Source organism: Melospiza melodia, chromosome 8 (assembly GCF_035770615.1).
Source record: "Melospiza melodia melodia isolate bMelMel2 chromosome 8, bMelMel2.pri, whole genome shotgun sequence".
NCBI classification, from domain to species: domain Eukaryota; kingdom Metazoa; phylum Chordata; class Aves; order Passeriformes; family Passerellidae; genus Melospiza; species Melospiza melodia.
In genome coordinates this window covers 3,820,280-3,836,250 of record NC_086201.1, presented here as the reverse complement: position 1 = coordinate 3,836,250, position 15,971 = coordinate 3,820,280, and positions in this window count along the sequence as shown.

The following is a 15,971-nucleotide window of genomic DNA, read 5'->3' as shown; positions in this document are numbered from 1 at the left end:
TGTAGTAATACTGGATGTACGACGACAAACCAAGATGGCTTGGATACTGTCTTGATTGGAGAAACTTTATGAAAACAAACTCCAAATGTTTAAAAATAAAAATCTGCCTTGACTCTGCTTGAAAGGGAACATGTGAGAAAAAGAACATTTAAGCTTACGGTATGACCGGTACCTATGAAACCCAGATGATCTGAGGTTAAAAGAAGCCTGAAACACAAGCCTACTCCTATTTTCCGTGGAAAAGTAACAAATATTAGCTAAAGCAAGGCCCTGAAACCAATCTAAGCCGTTCCATAGCTCAGCACTCGCCCTCCTGAGCAGCAGCCGTTCTTGGCTGCCCTCCATCTCTGCCTATACATCTCCATGGAGTGCAGACTCCACGGAGCCTGGTGGGATACGTGCCTCAGAGAGCCCTGGCCTCACCAAAAACATCAATATCGATATCAGATGCCTCAAACAGGAGGGAAAGGCCTGCAGGGCTGAGTCCTCTGGGCTCAGGGAAACCCAGCAGCTTCCCCAGGGGCAGAAGGTGGGGCCTGTCCACATTTCCATCATGCACGAAACCCATCTCTCAGCCAGCAGGGAAGGGGCTGGGAAGTGGCATTTGGAGGGGGCTCCTCAACGTGTCTTTGTGGTCCTCCTGGTCAGCTGGGTCTTTGCAACAGCTCCCTGCTCCACTTAATGGGTATTTTGGTGAATAAGTACCTGGGTAGGGCAAGGACAAGGAGAAATGGGTTCAAACTGAAAGAGGGGAGGTTTAGGTTTGATAAGCAGATTAAATTCCACTCTGTGAGGGTGGGGAGGCCCTGGCAGAGGTTGCTCAGAGAAGCCGTGGCTGCCCCGTCCCTGGAAGTGTCCAAGACCAGGTTGGATGGGGCTTGGAGCAGCCTGGGACAGTGGAAGATGTCCCTGCCCATGGCAATGAGGTTGGAATGAGGTGATATTTAGGATCCCTTCTAACCCAAACCATCCTATGATTCCATGAGCTATTGAAAACTCTTTGCTTAGAAAATACTTAAGCACACATCTAATGATGTTCTGTTGATTTGTTCAAGGCAAAGCTCACGAAATCTGTGATTGTCCCACATATTCCTCCCAGGCTCCATCTGAAAGAAGAAGTCATAATAATTTTGTGTCTCTCTCATTCCTTGGGTTAGCTCTCTAAGAGCTCATCCTGCTCTAGATGAACCTGCAACTCAGCCAGCTTCTCTAGTTAAGAAAATTGATTCTTGCTTAGTCCTTTCAAAGAAGAGAATCATGATGATTTTTAAAAAGCTCACCCTCCCTCCACTGCTAGAAAATCTCCCTCTTTTGGCTGCATGAGCTTTGAATTACAGAAGATAGAAATAAGTCAACATTTGAGGAAAAGTCAATGAAGAAGAAATTCTGCAAGTTTAAAGCTCATCCATGTTTCTTCCAAACATCCATGTTTCTTCCTGTGCACCTCACCTCAACAAACACTTTCTGTATTATGAGACTTGACTGTAAATTGGCCTCTGCATTTTAGCTAATGACAGCAAAACAACTGAAAGTGTTTCATATTTATGTTGGGAGATGAACATAACTCATTTCAACTCTGTTGAATGGACACATTTTACTCAGGAGAGAAATATTTTTAAAAAAATCCAACAAAACCCACAAATGCAGAGGGAAAAGGGACATCAACCCTTAAAAATATTTCCTGGTATTACCATTCATATGGCATAAACAAACAGGCAGAGCGCATACATATGGGCCCCAGTCCTGTAATTTGGATGACAAGGGAGATCCTTTTGCCTAGGCAGTGCAAAACTAATTTCACCACATTGGCACATAATGCAATGTGATTGCTCCCTCAGTTTTATATTACAAGGTCACTGGAGCAAAAATTTTTGTGGTTTGTACAGTACCAAGCACTCCAAGAAAACTTATTATATAATGATGTTATATTTAGTATAAATAAACCCATACCTACTATATAACATGGAGGAAAATATTTTGTCTGACGTAGAGAATCTGCAAAAATTTGAAGGACAGTCTGCAGAAAAACAGCTTTTGATTGAGAAATTCTGCTCATTTCTTATAATCCAAATTTTACTTTTATACCCTGAGAACTCACAAACACTTGGAAACTTTAAACTGAAGCATTTCCATACACAGATTAGTTCTTCTGCTGGGCACCAAAGACTTGAGTCCAGAATCCAACTTTGAACTAGGAACTCTGACAAACAGAATGTTACAATCTGGTTAAACCATGGAATATTGCAACCCATATTAATGCTAAATCATTAATCACTTCAATAAGCAAGAGACCCTGACTTTCCTTCTTTCCTTGGCTTTTCCAATGAACAGCATCACCCAGACCTCTGCCAAGATGATTGGTTCAGTCTTTCCCAACACAAAACTTGCATGAAATTAAAAAAAAAAAAAATCAAAGTTCCTTTTACTTCTGTTCTGAACATATCTACTCAACATCACTCAAAATAAGCTCTTTTTATTAAAAATACTTTCAAAACAATTATAGAAATTTTGTCAACATGTTTATTTACTAAAGCACAAGTCTATAAAACTGATGGGTGTTCCCATTACTGCCTCAATAATAAAAGCTCAGGTTTTCCTTTCAAAAACCTATGCAACAGCAGCAAACATTGCTTTAAATCCTACTTTTTCCACTCCAAGCAGAGAGTTTTATCTAGCAATAACAACTGGGCTCTCTTCCTTCAGCACCTGTATTTTCTGAGGAGCCAGTAAAACAAAGATCAGCTCAGCTTCATGTATGACGTTTAATGGAATCTCAGCCTCAACTGCTGTGCCTTTGGAACCAAAATATTTTCTTTTTAATTTTGCCTCATATGCTTAATACCAGTGCAGTTACATCCCCCAATGTTTTATTGGGCATATAGAGCACCAGGCAGCAAAGAACACAATGCATGACAATCCAGACTTTAGGACTGTAGTTTAAATTGCTCATTCATAATTACAGAAGTACCTAGAAACTTCATCTGGTTTCTCTTTTTCAACTTCATTTTAGCCCAAATAAACCCAGAAAAATCCATTTTTAAATACTTTTCTGTGTCACGACTTAGATACTTCATTTGTCCAGTAAAATTAGTTTAAAATGGTGAAAATGTTATTAAAAAACTGATGAGACATGAGACGTAAATGGTCGAAATTAATATTATCCAAAGATAACAAATTATAGCAATCTTGATTTGGAAAAGGCTGCCCTGAAATCATTGCAACTAAACTGCTCAAGTTCTAAATGGGCACACATGTTGAACTGTGTCCTCCATCACCTCCATTTTACCTGAACCATGCTTCGTGTGATGAAATCCTACTTCATACCCCAACCAGGAGACTGAGGTCAGGGTGCTGGGACTTTCTCTCACAACAAAGAGTGTGCAGGGGGATGCTGAATTGGGTATTTACAGAATCTCTTCCCAGAGCAAAGCACAAAGCAGCTCTGTGCAGGAGACCCGTCCGCGAGCGCGGCGCCAGTGCGTCCGTCTGAAGGCATCACCCATGTCAATGGAGTAATGAGAGTCAAATCCCATGTAATTTACACATTAAAAGGAGAGAGCAATGCATGAAAAAAATCAGTTTGGCTAATGAAAAAATCAGTTTGTCTAATGAAATTAAAGTCCCTAATCAAATATTGGCAGGAAAGATATTTAGAAACTCTCCTAATGTCATCCAGCTAATTCCCCCCTATTCTAGCTAGAAGGGAAAGCAGTTGACTCTTATTCCCTGCTGAACCTCCCGCCCTCAAATCACCAGAAAGACCCTGTTCTGAAAAGTATAATTAAGGCAGATTAGGGCAGATTTAGCTGTCAGCTACACCAGCACAGCACAGGTAATTCCTTTTCCTTCAGAGGTTGCATGACAGCTCCAGGTAGGTGATGCACCTACTGCAGAGGATTTCCTTGCACACACTGCTCTTTGAAAAGTGTTTTTTTCCAACCATAGCAAAACAGATATTGGCAGACTACCCAAGTACAGAGGAACCTGTGCTCCTGGGTTCCTGCTTCTACTAGGTTAACTTGCACTTTAGCTTGCAACATTTGAGGTCCAGAAGATTAATAAGAAACTAGGCAATTAAAGTATAAATTCATAGGAAGGAAAAAAAAGAAAACAACCAAAAATCCACCACCAACAAAAAAAAGTTCTGGAAGTAGTATGTCCTTTAAAGCATTAATTTTCCCATCACCACCATAACCCCAACTCCATCTTTATGCTTGTCCATCTGCTTCTCATGGTTCTGTTTGTTTCCCTTCCCACTTTTTTCTTGTCAATATCACCTTTGTGCTTCTTTTTCCCCATCCATCAGCCTCTCCTTTGTGCTGTCCCTGACTCTGCCACTGTTCCACACCACGCACCTCTCACATCATCCACCCTTCAAGGAGATTTGTATGAATATTACAACAAGAGGGAGAGAAAGAGGTCAAACAAAAGAATAAATAAGAATTATTATTGACTCTCATAACTGGCACCATCTTGCTGGGCTTTATTTAGAGACTGCAGTTTTGATGATGGCCTTTTATTGGGATTTTTTGTGGTAACACTTTATTTTAAGTATCTTATTATGAATTCATTTAGTATTGATTGCAGTGTCTCTGATCATAAAGAATTCATTTGGCATGCCATGAATGTCGTCATACGCATTCATACTAAAAACTTGTTCTAATTCAAGATTAATATGAGAAATTTTTTTTTTTCGCTTTTGTTATTTCACTATCTTAGTAGTTTAGAAGCCCAGTCTTGGTACTTATACCATAGTTTCTCAATTTTTACACTTTTTTAAAAGAGGAATTAGAAGTAGTTTTTATTTTTTTTAAGCTGAGGGGATTATGCTTTAAAAAGAACCTTCCCAGAGTGCCTAATGTTCCCAGATATCATGCATTTATTGCACTAACTAGACTAAGCAAATTTTCATACCTATTTGATGATGCTGCAACAAGCCAAAAAAATCTAAAGCCTGCATTTCTCCCTGGTCCAACAGAAAGACTTGTGCCTTGAAGCGAGAGCCGGAAAACACAGAAGGGGATTACCTGAGACTTCAACCCCTCTCTAGATATGTCAAAATACGCTGAGAGCAAATTGAGCCTTGACTAAAAGCAGGTATGTGCTTTGGAAGCTGTGTCTCATTGCATCTGTTACAGGCAACGTGTCAGCCACGTCCCCATCCAGCTGCTCCTGACTGTGATGCAACATGACACAGTTTGATAACAAAGGGATGTAATACACCATAATGACTCCAGGCAGGCAATTGTAATGTGATGGGATGTGCTGCCATGTAGTAGCAGGTGACATACCTCTCCAATCAGTCATGGGCTAATCGGCAAAGCCTCCAGTTTGGGTTCGCTTTGGAAAAAATCCTAAAGTCTTGATGATTATTTTCATCCAAACGTTTCAATATTGCTTCCTGCTGCGCTCACCCTGGCTTCCCTTTGCTGTGGCTGGTTTTCCAGGTAGCAGCTGAAGCTATACCAAAAAATAACCAGCCCAAAGCCCAATAAATGCCTTGTATCCAGGCTAGGCACCAGCAGATCCGCTTTGCTAGGGACTATGCATGCATTCACCCTTAAAAATTAGTAAAGAGAATGCTGCGAAGGTGAGAGGCAATTCTTGATTTGTGCTATGGAAAGCAATAATGGAGATTTACAGTTCTTCAATAGAGCAAAGGATTTCCCAGAATGCTGGCTAACTGAACCACTCTGTAGTGTATTGATGTGCCAGCTCACTGAAAACACCAGTTTATTAATAAATAGCTTGACTGAAGAGTCTGACGTAGAGGGAGCCTGCAGAAAGACACTGTCTCTACAAAAAAAACAAGGAAAGTAGTGGGGAAGAAAAAAGAAAAAGCACATTTACAGTATGGGACTGAAGAAATGTGATCAGGAGATTAACTTTAGGAATGGGCAGAGAAGCTGAAGCGCCTGGGGGAAAGGCGGAAGAGCACGGGGAGATCTATGGGAGGTCTGTGCCTGCAGAACGTTTCCCCTCCTGTTTCTGATTTGCGTAGCTAGAACCGTCCCACCATTTAATTAATTTCTTTTGTAAAGAATGTCACACATGTAGAAATCTGCTCCTAAAAAACCCCAAAACATGTAAAATGCCAGAGCCAGATTGTGTTGCAAGCAGCGTTGACAGAAAGTGAGCTCAGGGCCACTGGTAGGGGCGAGCTTCACTTGTACCTTTGTGAGCTTTGCTGCTCCCATGTCCCCAGAGCATCCTGTGGGCATCACACCCAGACACTGGAGAGGCTTCTCCTGCACAGAAACCAGTGGATTGGGGGTAAAGCCACCCTCCCTTGCAGCCTGCTACCATTTTGCAATGGACTTTCTGTCTCAGCTGCTGGTACTTAGCTCCCATAGCTCAGTGGGACTCTGAGCTAAGTGAGAGGAATATCAGGGGAAAACCTCCCTCCCATCTTCCCTTTCAACTTCAGGCAGTGTGGGGAGGGGTATCAATGTGTAGCAGATGTGCTGAGACCACAGTGATCTCTTCCTCATGATTACAGTTGGTTATACCTGGGGATGCTCAATTTAATTCAGGCACAAATGTGCAGAGGAGAGCGGTGCTAAAGGAGAATAAGTAGCACTAAAGGCTTTGTTCTGTGCACAGTAATGCAGTGCTTTATTTCACCAGACCTGGCTCACACATAAAGAAAAGAGGCACAGTTTGATACATGCCTTCTCCGATGAGCGCCGCTAAGTGTGTTTGTTCTCAGTGTTGTTGTCATAAATATCATGAAATTTCTTATTTGAAGTTGGGAACTAATGATTCTTTCTCCTTAATGTGCCACAGTGACTCTGCACCCTATTGTTTTCCACCATTTGAGAATGCCCAAGGATGTCATTATAACTTCATGTATCAATATTAAACCTTCACAAACAGCAGACTAAATGAGCAGTTATCTTTGTTTCTGAAAACAGTGTACTTTTGAATTTTTTTTCAAACTTCATTTATCAGTAACTAGGTGTAGTCAATTGCTCTCCAGTATTGATCACAATATCTATAGCAGTCACAGAGTACCTTTGCTCAAGGTCACTGAAAGGTCGAGTTATGATCAATATGAATTGACTGTCTGCAAATAAATTTAAGTAGCTGACATAACTGAAAGGAGTCACTATTTAAAGTTAAGGTGGACCATGGGTCCCTCATTTAAAAAGGCTCAGAGACCATACGAACATGGCAGTGCCACAAGTCATCTGAACATGCACCACCAGTTCAACTGATTTTCCTGCAATTAGAGATGCCTAACTGTGGATTTAATCCTCAACATGCTTATTCTTAGTAATTAAAAAGAAAAACCATGGTCTTCATTCTTAGTTTGCAATGAACTGACTTGCTTGGGATCAGACTCACTGTCTTGAAAATAAAGAAGCCAATATTAAAACAACATTTGCAGCATCTCTATTGCTATGCTCCATTTCCCATATTCCGTCTATAGAGAACTCAAAGAAGGGCAAACTCTTCCAACATCAAAATCCACACCTTGTCCTTCATCACATATTTAGACCATCCATTTCTGTGGACAACCATATCAAAATGATTTTATTGTTGTTGAAACCAACAATCTAAAACTTTTTTTGGTTTTTAATCAGTAGATTCCCATAGTCCTTGTCGGTGTTTTGGAGAAGATCTACCTGAGGATTTTAGAACCTCTCAGACAAAATAAAACCACTAAATCAAACCAACAAAAACTCCGAAAAACACTGAGTGGAATGAGTGTATTAAACCTCAATGGGCTCTCACAACATTACCCAAGGGAGGGATGTCCCAGGTGGGACAGGTTCTGGGAGATAACCTGTGATCAGGTCGCTGGCCACTGGATGTCACTGCTGCCTACCCAAAGGTAGCCCACAAAACACTTGTGTGACTGCAAAAATTGTGGCTGCAGGAAACAGTTTTGCTGGAACCATTCCACATAGTTAGGCAATTTCTAATTTCAGAAAAATAGGCTCATAAAGCTCAAGAAGGCAATACCCAACTTCAAGAGTAATTAGTTTCATTTGTTTGCTTCAGCTCGAGCTGAATGAGAAACACTAATAAAGAGTGAGTTTGGGGGTCGCGAGCAGTTACACAAAGTTGCAACCATTGTGTTTTCACAAAGGGTATCTTCAACGGAGGCAATGCTTTCCAATCTCCTCCAAAAGAACAAAACCAAGCATTCACCTTGGAAGATTTTCCTATTCCTATCAGCAGGAAGAGCATATTTGTTTAGTTTGCCTAAAGGAGGTACCACCACTGCTCCTGACCACTGCAACCAACTACTCACCGTGAGTCTCACTTGAGTCAAAAATAATCTGCCCAACACCGAGGGAAGATCTGGCTTACATCTGAAAAAAAACTGAACTGAAATGATTTTCTATATTTAGACTGTAGAGTCTACATTATTATTGTTGTTATTAATTGAAGCCATTCATCTGGGTTCATCACATTAGTGGAGCGGCTCTACGGGTGGGATTTATGTGACCAAATGCAGATGTCTATCTTGCAGACATCTGAGCTGGGCTCTTCTCACAGCCAGGCTAGAAAAGGAGATGCCATTAATGTGGGATTAACCTCATCCTAAACTAGATATAAAACCAGGCCAGATGAGATGCATTTTGAAGGATCTATTTCTCCCTGTTGGTTTAAAGGAAGGCCACATGAGCTCTGATGTAGACTTCTGAAGCCAGGTGAACTCATTCTCACTCTCTCTGACTGAGCTGAAAGAAAGCTGCTAAGGAAAAGAAAAATAGGATGTTCCAGGTGCTCAGAGGAGAGTCAGAGCTCTGTGTTAATTCCTCCAGAAGGATGCCTTGAGTATTGCCATGGGATACTCTAGAAGAGGGAGCTCAGACCACAGGGGGCTGCCCTGATGAAGCAGCAGAGCCACATCTGCTTCAGGATATCAGCAGTGTGAGGCTTCCCAAGGGAGCTGAGCCCTCCTAGACTGCTCCTGCTAGAGGTCTAACTCAGCTCCCAGTCCCAGCTGCATGTTTCCAGCCCTCCTTGCTGGGCTGCTTTTCTCAGAGCTGTTCATGCTGAACCAGACCACCAAGGGGTTGGACAGGGACCAGACCTCATGCAGGAGAGAGCATGGGAATGCACAGCCAAAGCAGGCAGGGCAGCAGGACCAACTTTTCCTGGCAGTTGCGAGCCACCAGACCGGATCAACCATCACACAAGGCTGCAGGGATGCAGAGCAGGCACCGTGCTGAGGGGAGAGACCACCCAAGCTAGGCAGGATCTCTCTTAGGATTCCCAGTATGCCAATACTTCATCAAACCCCACTCCAAGACTTCAGATGTACCACAAATTTGAGTCCCAGCTGCGCTTCCGGCTTCACTGACACCTCAAGCTGCATTTTATGGTTGATGAAAGTGATGTTGTGCTAGAAGTCGCACAAGATAACCCAAATCCCTCCCTATCCTTGCAAAAATTGTTTCCTTCCACAGAGGGAAATTCTGTGCGCACATCCCTATACAATTTCCATCTCCCTCCTTTATCACCTCCCCATTTTTACCCCATATAAAACAGGAGTTTTCCAGTCTGAGACACGCATTAAATGACTCTCAGTGAGCATCCAGAGGCAATTTGCCTGTTTTGGGAACCAACCAGACCTTATCAGCCAGTTTTTGAAGCACCAAATCCACATGTTTCAGCTCAGACACCATAACCACAGGAATTACATGGACAGCATCCACACCTTTGGTCTCACCTCTTTACAGTGAACAACAAAAGCATCTGAAATAAACTCCACAAAGGAAGTATAGGGGAAAGACCTCTGTCAAGTCACTTTGTAAAGCATTGCCAACCAGGCCTTCTGGGACAAGTCATCTTTAACTGAGATATTAGAGGGCTTTCCTAATAAAAAGATACATCACCCATTAGCTCATATATATAACCCAAACGACATCCTCACAAGTGCAGCAGTCTTGGGGCTCAAACCATTCAAGAAGCAATTACAAAATCAATAACACATGCTGCGGTGATTACATTTGATTAGAGACAGCGTGGAAAAAAATAAGAGCAATATTCACCCACACCCCATCCTTAAAACAATAATTCTTTATTGTGATGGTTCTGGTATGTAAGAAAGTTTCCTCTTTACACATAAGGAAATCAAGCTGCTGTATTGCTAGCCATGCACACAAATCAAGATTTCTGAGCACTAATTTAGGGAAAGAATGGAGCTGTAGCCATATAAAATGAGGCCTTCTCCTTCATTGCTGGGCCAAAACCCCACGTCCCTTGACATCTTGGATGCAGAACCATATGCTTTGGTTTGGGCCCGTCCCTCAACACCAACTTATCTGTTTATATTACATACACCCACCAAAAACCATTAGATTTTAAATCATCTATCGATGATTGACTGCTTTTGCAAATATCCTTACTTCAAGTTGACAAACGGCTTAATATAATAAATGTAACTCGACAAACTATGGCTTACTCCGAGGGAAAATTATAATAACGTTCCCAGTGCGTTTGGGATTTGACAGGGCCCACACAGGCCAAGCTAGGAAGCCAACACAGTAAAGCAAGGAAATGGGAGACAGAGAAATGGAAGGGATCCGAGTGGAAATCTGTTGGTGAGGCCTCTCGTGCCAGAATCCGCTCCAAACCAGCCCAGCCCCACGTGTGGTCCCCTCATCAGCACTCCTGATGTCTTGCAGCACGAAGCACCCTTTCACTCGCTCGTCTGGGGGCCTGCACGCTCATTTCCATGTACAGCTGGATTTTTTGGTCCTGAAGAGCCAGCCAAGCTCCCATCTCCTGCCATTTCTCATGGATGCGCAAGCACAGTCGACATCGCGCTCAAAAACTCCGTACGGCCACAACACCGTGATGAGCTAGGGCTTTCTGATGTAGGAAAAACGAATAAAACCCACTCAAAATGAACATATCGCAGCTCAAGGTAACAGAGGCACCACGGGAGGCTGAGAAAAGAGCCAAGCGCTGCACTGCATGGAAAGGGCTGGTCGGCTCCACAAGGTCCTGACCCCCAGTCTGAGCCAGGAGGCTCCTGGTTTGACCCACGGGGCAGTGCTGGGACAGTGCAGCCACGGCTTGTGGGACAGAAAATGAATGCAAGGGTCTGCTCTCCCAGTCTAAAACCTCAGCAGGTAAACCGTGCTTCCTTCCCTAAAATGCATCTTTTAAGGATAAAAATTAAGCAGCTTGTTATGCAGTCGCTATTTGAGCAAACCCCTCATGCTCAAATATTTAAAAGAGTCCTTTTGTTTATTTTTCCTCTCTCCAGTGGGCTGTTTGCTTGAGTCAAGACTGCCAGATTTGGTCCCATGGAACATGATCTAAATAAACTGCAGGAAGTGAGAGGGGGGAAAAAAAAATCATGTATTGTTCCCTCATTGCTTGAATTGCCTGAACTGCATTCAGGTAGCCTGACCTCTGCAAACATCTGCTAACATGCACGGGGCTCGCCCCCCTCCAGTTTGCAAAACCTGATATTAAAAGCATAAATATTTCCTCCCTTCTGCAAGTAAGTTTCCACCTTAAATAAATTAAATTGTGTTGCGGCAGTAGCCAAGGTGGTCAATGCAATTAAATTCAAAACCTGAATGTATTGAAGTTTCTGCAATTATACATGGGTCATCTCTGGACAATATGTTGGCCATCTGGTAGCATCTGTGCTGTTCCCACTAATAGAGTTCCTGCTGTGGCTCCAGGCCATGACAGGCAGCACTAAGCAGGTCACATGTTGTGTCTTTCAGCCATATTTAGGTCACAGTTTTGGGGGATGCAGGAATAATCTCATTGCACAAAGGCAATGAAAATGAATAACCCCTCTCAGGTATTTTGAGCATTACAAAAAGTTAAAGGAATAGTTTTCAGGATTTTATCTGCTCCTTAAGAGCAGATAAGTCAAGACAACTATTGCATTTAAAACTGCAAAGCTAACCCAGATATCTCTTCTCTCATCTCTTTAATAAGGCTCTCACAAACATTTATTGGCCTGCAAGAATAAGGTACTGAAAATATAATCTCTTTTTCTCTCTCTCTCTTTTTTTTTTTTTTTTTTTTTTTTTTTTGAGAAAGACCTAGTGATTCCTTTTTGTTCTCTGTTTTGGCAACGAAGAGATGTTCCTGAATAATCCTGCTTAATTCCTGCTGCACAAAATTGGCCCCCCAAATTCTGGATAGGCCCAAGGAGGAGAGAGCGAGGAAGGGAGAAACATCGATAATTTTGCAATAAATCTGCTAAAACTGAAAGGCTTTCCTGCCATGTTTTTTGCTACAAGCCATTTTAGCAGAGAGAGTAATAAAGAATTAGCCTGGTTGTCTGAAAGGGCATTGGTTTTCAAACAAGGAAAAAGGCTTCCAACAATTCCTGTATCACACCTGTGAACTTTAATTGCTTTAAGAGATGTACACGCAGTTGTATGTACCAAAGATAGAGTTTTAAAATAATTTACTACTGATGTATCTGCTGCAAAATTAATTTAATATGGATTTTAAAAAAACAATGTGCTCTGTCTCTTGACCAACATAAGCAATTTCAGTTTGACATCAATTAGTGAGTAGCTTTTACTCTTATAGACATATTTATAATGGAAAGGAGTGCATTTAGGCTTTAAGGTCCTGCCAACTAATCAATTTGATGAACTAATTGATAATAAATGTTAATTGACAACTAACAGCAGTCAATTAATTGCATTTCAAATGCAGCTCCAGGAAGCTGAGTTGAACATTATTCTACCTCAAGCTACTCAAATAATAGCTCAGCAATGACTTTGCAACAGGCTTCAAAGGTCAACGTGGGCTACTTTCCTATTTGTCATAAGATCTGGGAACATGTGTTCATAAAAAGCAGTGACCTGTGCACATGCCTGGTTTGCACTGTAATTCCAATATGATGGCTGCTCACAACACTTATCAACACCCCATTCATAAAGCTGTGCTGTGCTGCAGCTGCATCAGCACTTTCTCCATAAAAACCCAGGTTCAGACCTAAATTTCTCCTGTGGTGACACACAGGGCTCAGGTCTTCCAGACAGAATGGGCATTTTTTTGGTTAAAGCTGATACCAACCAAGGGGCTTTGTGTGTAGGGTGAAGAAGAGGAGTTGCTTTATCTTGTCTGCGTTTCATTTCCTTGAAATATTCCCCCTTCTTAAAATATTTCCTTGAAACAGCCCCAGTTCTTTTTAACTAATCTCTTTCAAGGAAACATTTTGGCTTTTTAGCAGCAACAAAAAAGGACAGAGCATAAATTAGATAACGGTGTGCGCACAGGTAGGATGATTTCTGGTATTTTCAACCTAAACACATGTTAAGAAACTGATAACTAATGTGGGAAAAGGATCAATTTAGTGGTCACCTTTCATATTTTATCTAGGTTTTGAAGGGTCCTAGATGGGCAAGCCGAGCATATACATGCAATGAAAAATCAGTGCAGGATTTGACACATATTCCAATTATTTAATATTTGCCTGTGCTCCATTGCCTGCCTTGCACCTTGCCTCTCCCCACCTGCACAGCTGTGCAACACATCTCAGACTCTTTAATTTCCTTTGCCACATCTCCTTTGAAACATCACCTGCTCCCTCACCTTGAACTGCCACGGCTCGGGCAGTGTTTCAGAAACCCATCTCTCCTCACACAATACTTTAACCACTTTATACAAGTCTCCCCCTCCTCCAAAAGCAGGCTACTGGAAGAGATAGCACCCATCAGGCTCACAGAGCCCCTAACCTCTGTCTGCTTCCCCGGGCTTTGCCAATCAGCTTTTTAACCCAAACCGTGGTGCCTCCCTAGCTGAGGGATAAGTAGTTACATCTAAATTGCCCTTTCAAAGCCGAGCCAGAGCAAAAAAAAAAAAAAAAAAAAAAAAAAAAAAAATTAAAAATAACCTCAGCAAGATTCATGCATTTTTTTTCCAGGACAGACCCCTGAATGTTACAATAGCCCTTATCTCAGAATTATAGTCTGCTGGCTCTGCTCAGGATCAGCTGCATCTCGTCTCTAATCCAGCAGCGAGATGAGACCAAGAGGGGCAGAGGGGAACCGGCGGCTCCAGCGACAGTCGGGCTCTCACAACTCCCAGCTCCACTTGATGAGTTGCAGGTATTACTCAACTGATTAGTATCTAAGAGAAATAAATATCTAGGTGAAGAGCAGCTGGCCTCAGCTCGCAGTTAGATAAGAAAGAAATGGCAAGAACGGGAAAACTGGCAGGAGCAATAATTTCATTTTTACTGAGCACTGCTCGTTCGAGGGTGCACAGGAAGGTACATGTTCTTGCATTCAAGCTGGTTTATGGACTAGAGCTGGCAAAATTAGCCAGATACAGTGCAGGTTTCAGTCCCCAAGCAGATTGAACTTATACTTGGTGCATGTGTCAAAATTTCTCCTTTTTTCCATTGAAAGGCTACCACAATAACAATATTGTGGGATATAAATACAGGGAAGGTCCTGGCAGCCCTTCTCTGCCACCAAGACATCACAAACACCTTGCTGATAACCTGGCCTGTGCTCTGCACGCCCAGCCCAGCCCCATGGGCACCGTCTGCTCTCCACAGCCCCTGGAGCAGCTGCACCCAAGCAGGTCAACTGCACACAGGACACCTGCATGGAAAACCTCCAGCTGTGGAGATCTGCCTCTGTAACAGGTTTTCCTGATTTTAAAAAAGATTGTCTTGTTCAGATTTATCTTTCCTGAAAACAGAAGAAAATAAAATTGCTTTTTCAAGCTGGAAGATCATACCTTAAAAACAACAACAACAACAAAAAAATAATCCATATCTGCACAGCAAGAGGCAGCAGAAGAAGGTTTAATCCCTTCTGTGGAGCTTTAACTTTTCCTAAGGAATTGCACAACCCTTCACACTACAGCAGTGAGCACAGCAGAAGCCCTACACTGGTGCTACCTTCCTTCCAAACTGTGACCTGCCAGTAATTTTCCTTCCCTAAAATTTCCCTCCTGTCATGACAGATAAAGTGGCAGGGTCTACCATCCCTAATCGCTGGCCCCGGCTCCTGCTGAATTCCAATACCATGCACAGTTTAGTTATGGACTTTAGGCTGCAATTCATAGCCAGAGCATGGAGGAGATTTAATTCAATAGTGGCTGGGGTCACAGGAAGAGGGTGCCAAGAGTAGCAGACCCTGTAGTAAGATATCCTGAGAAAGACAGTCACTGGAGGCGCAGAATGCACTGGATGCTTTTGTGGGAGCTTACAGGAACCACAGGGGGACAGTAATCAAAGCCCTCCAGGAAAGTTAATGCTTTAGAGAGGAAAGCAGGGAAGGCTGGAGGGTGGGCTGGCAGCCTGCAGGGAGAAGCCTCTTGGTTTGAGATGGGTGCTCTTGGATTTCAACATCCCCACCTGAAAACAAAGAAAAAAAAATGGCTGGAACTGGCTCGTGCTGGAGAAAAGCAGGTAAACTGCATTAAATGGCACTGAAACCCCTTGCCTCCATTTATTAGCTCTTACAACAACTTAATAAAAAGAAGCAGCTTCATAAAGGGTTGCACGATATTTCTATTATATTTTTTTTGCTGGGAAATGCTAAACAAACCAAGTCCACTTGATACAGGTGACTTTTTAGAAGAGTAGAAAACCGTGTTTGTGGAAAATACAGGATGAAAACATAATCCAGTGAAGTGCCCCTCAATGCCTTTTTCACAGCGATTTTCCTGACTTTGCAATGATAGCAAGGAGGGCTGGGAGGGCCTGGCTTCTGGGCTGAAGGGTGTTTCTGCACAAAAGGAGATAATTGAGGGAGGCTCAGGAACAAAACTACCACTGCTTGCAGGTACTCGCACTGTGTGCTCATTGCTTTGCACAGAAAGATTTTCAATGGAGCTTTTTAAGCCTTTACTGTAATGTTGGAAGTCATTTATTTTACACCATGACACAGACCCTACATTAAAACTATCACTGCCAGGAGTCCCTGCGAATGTAACTATTTTTATGGACCAAATGTTGTGGGTCAATGTTTTAACACGGGCTTGTTGTACAGTATATTGCTCAGTAA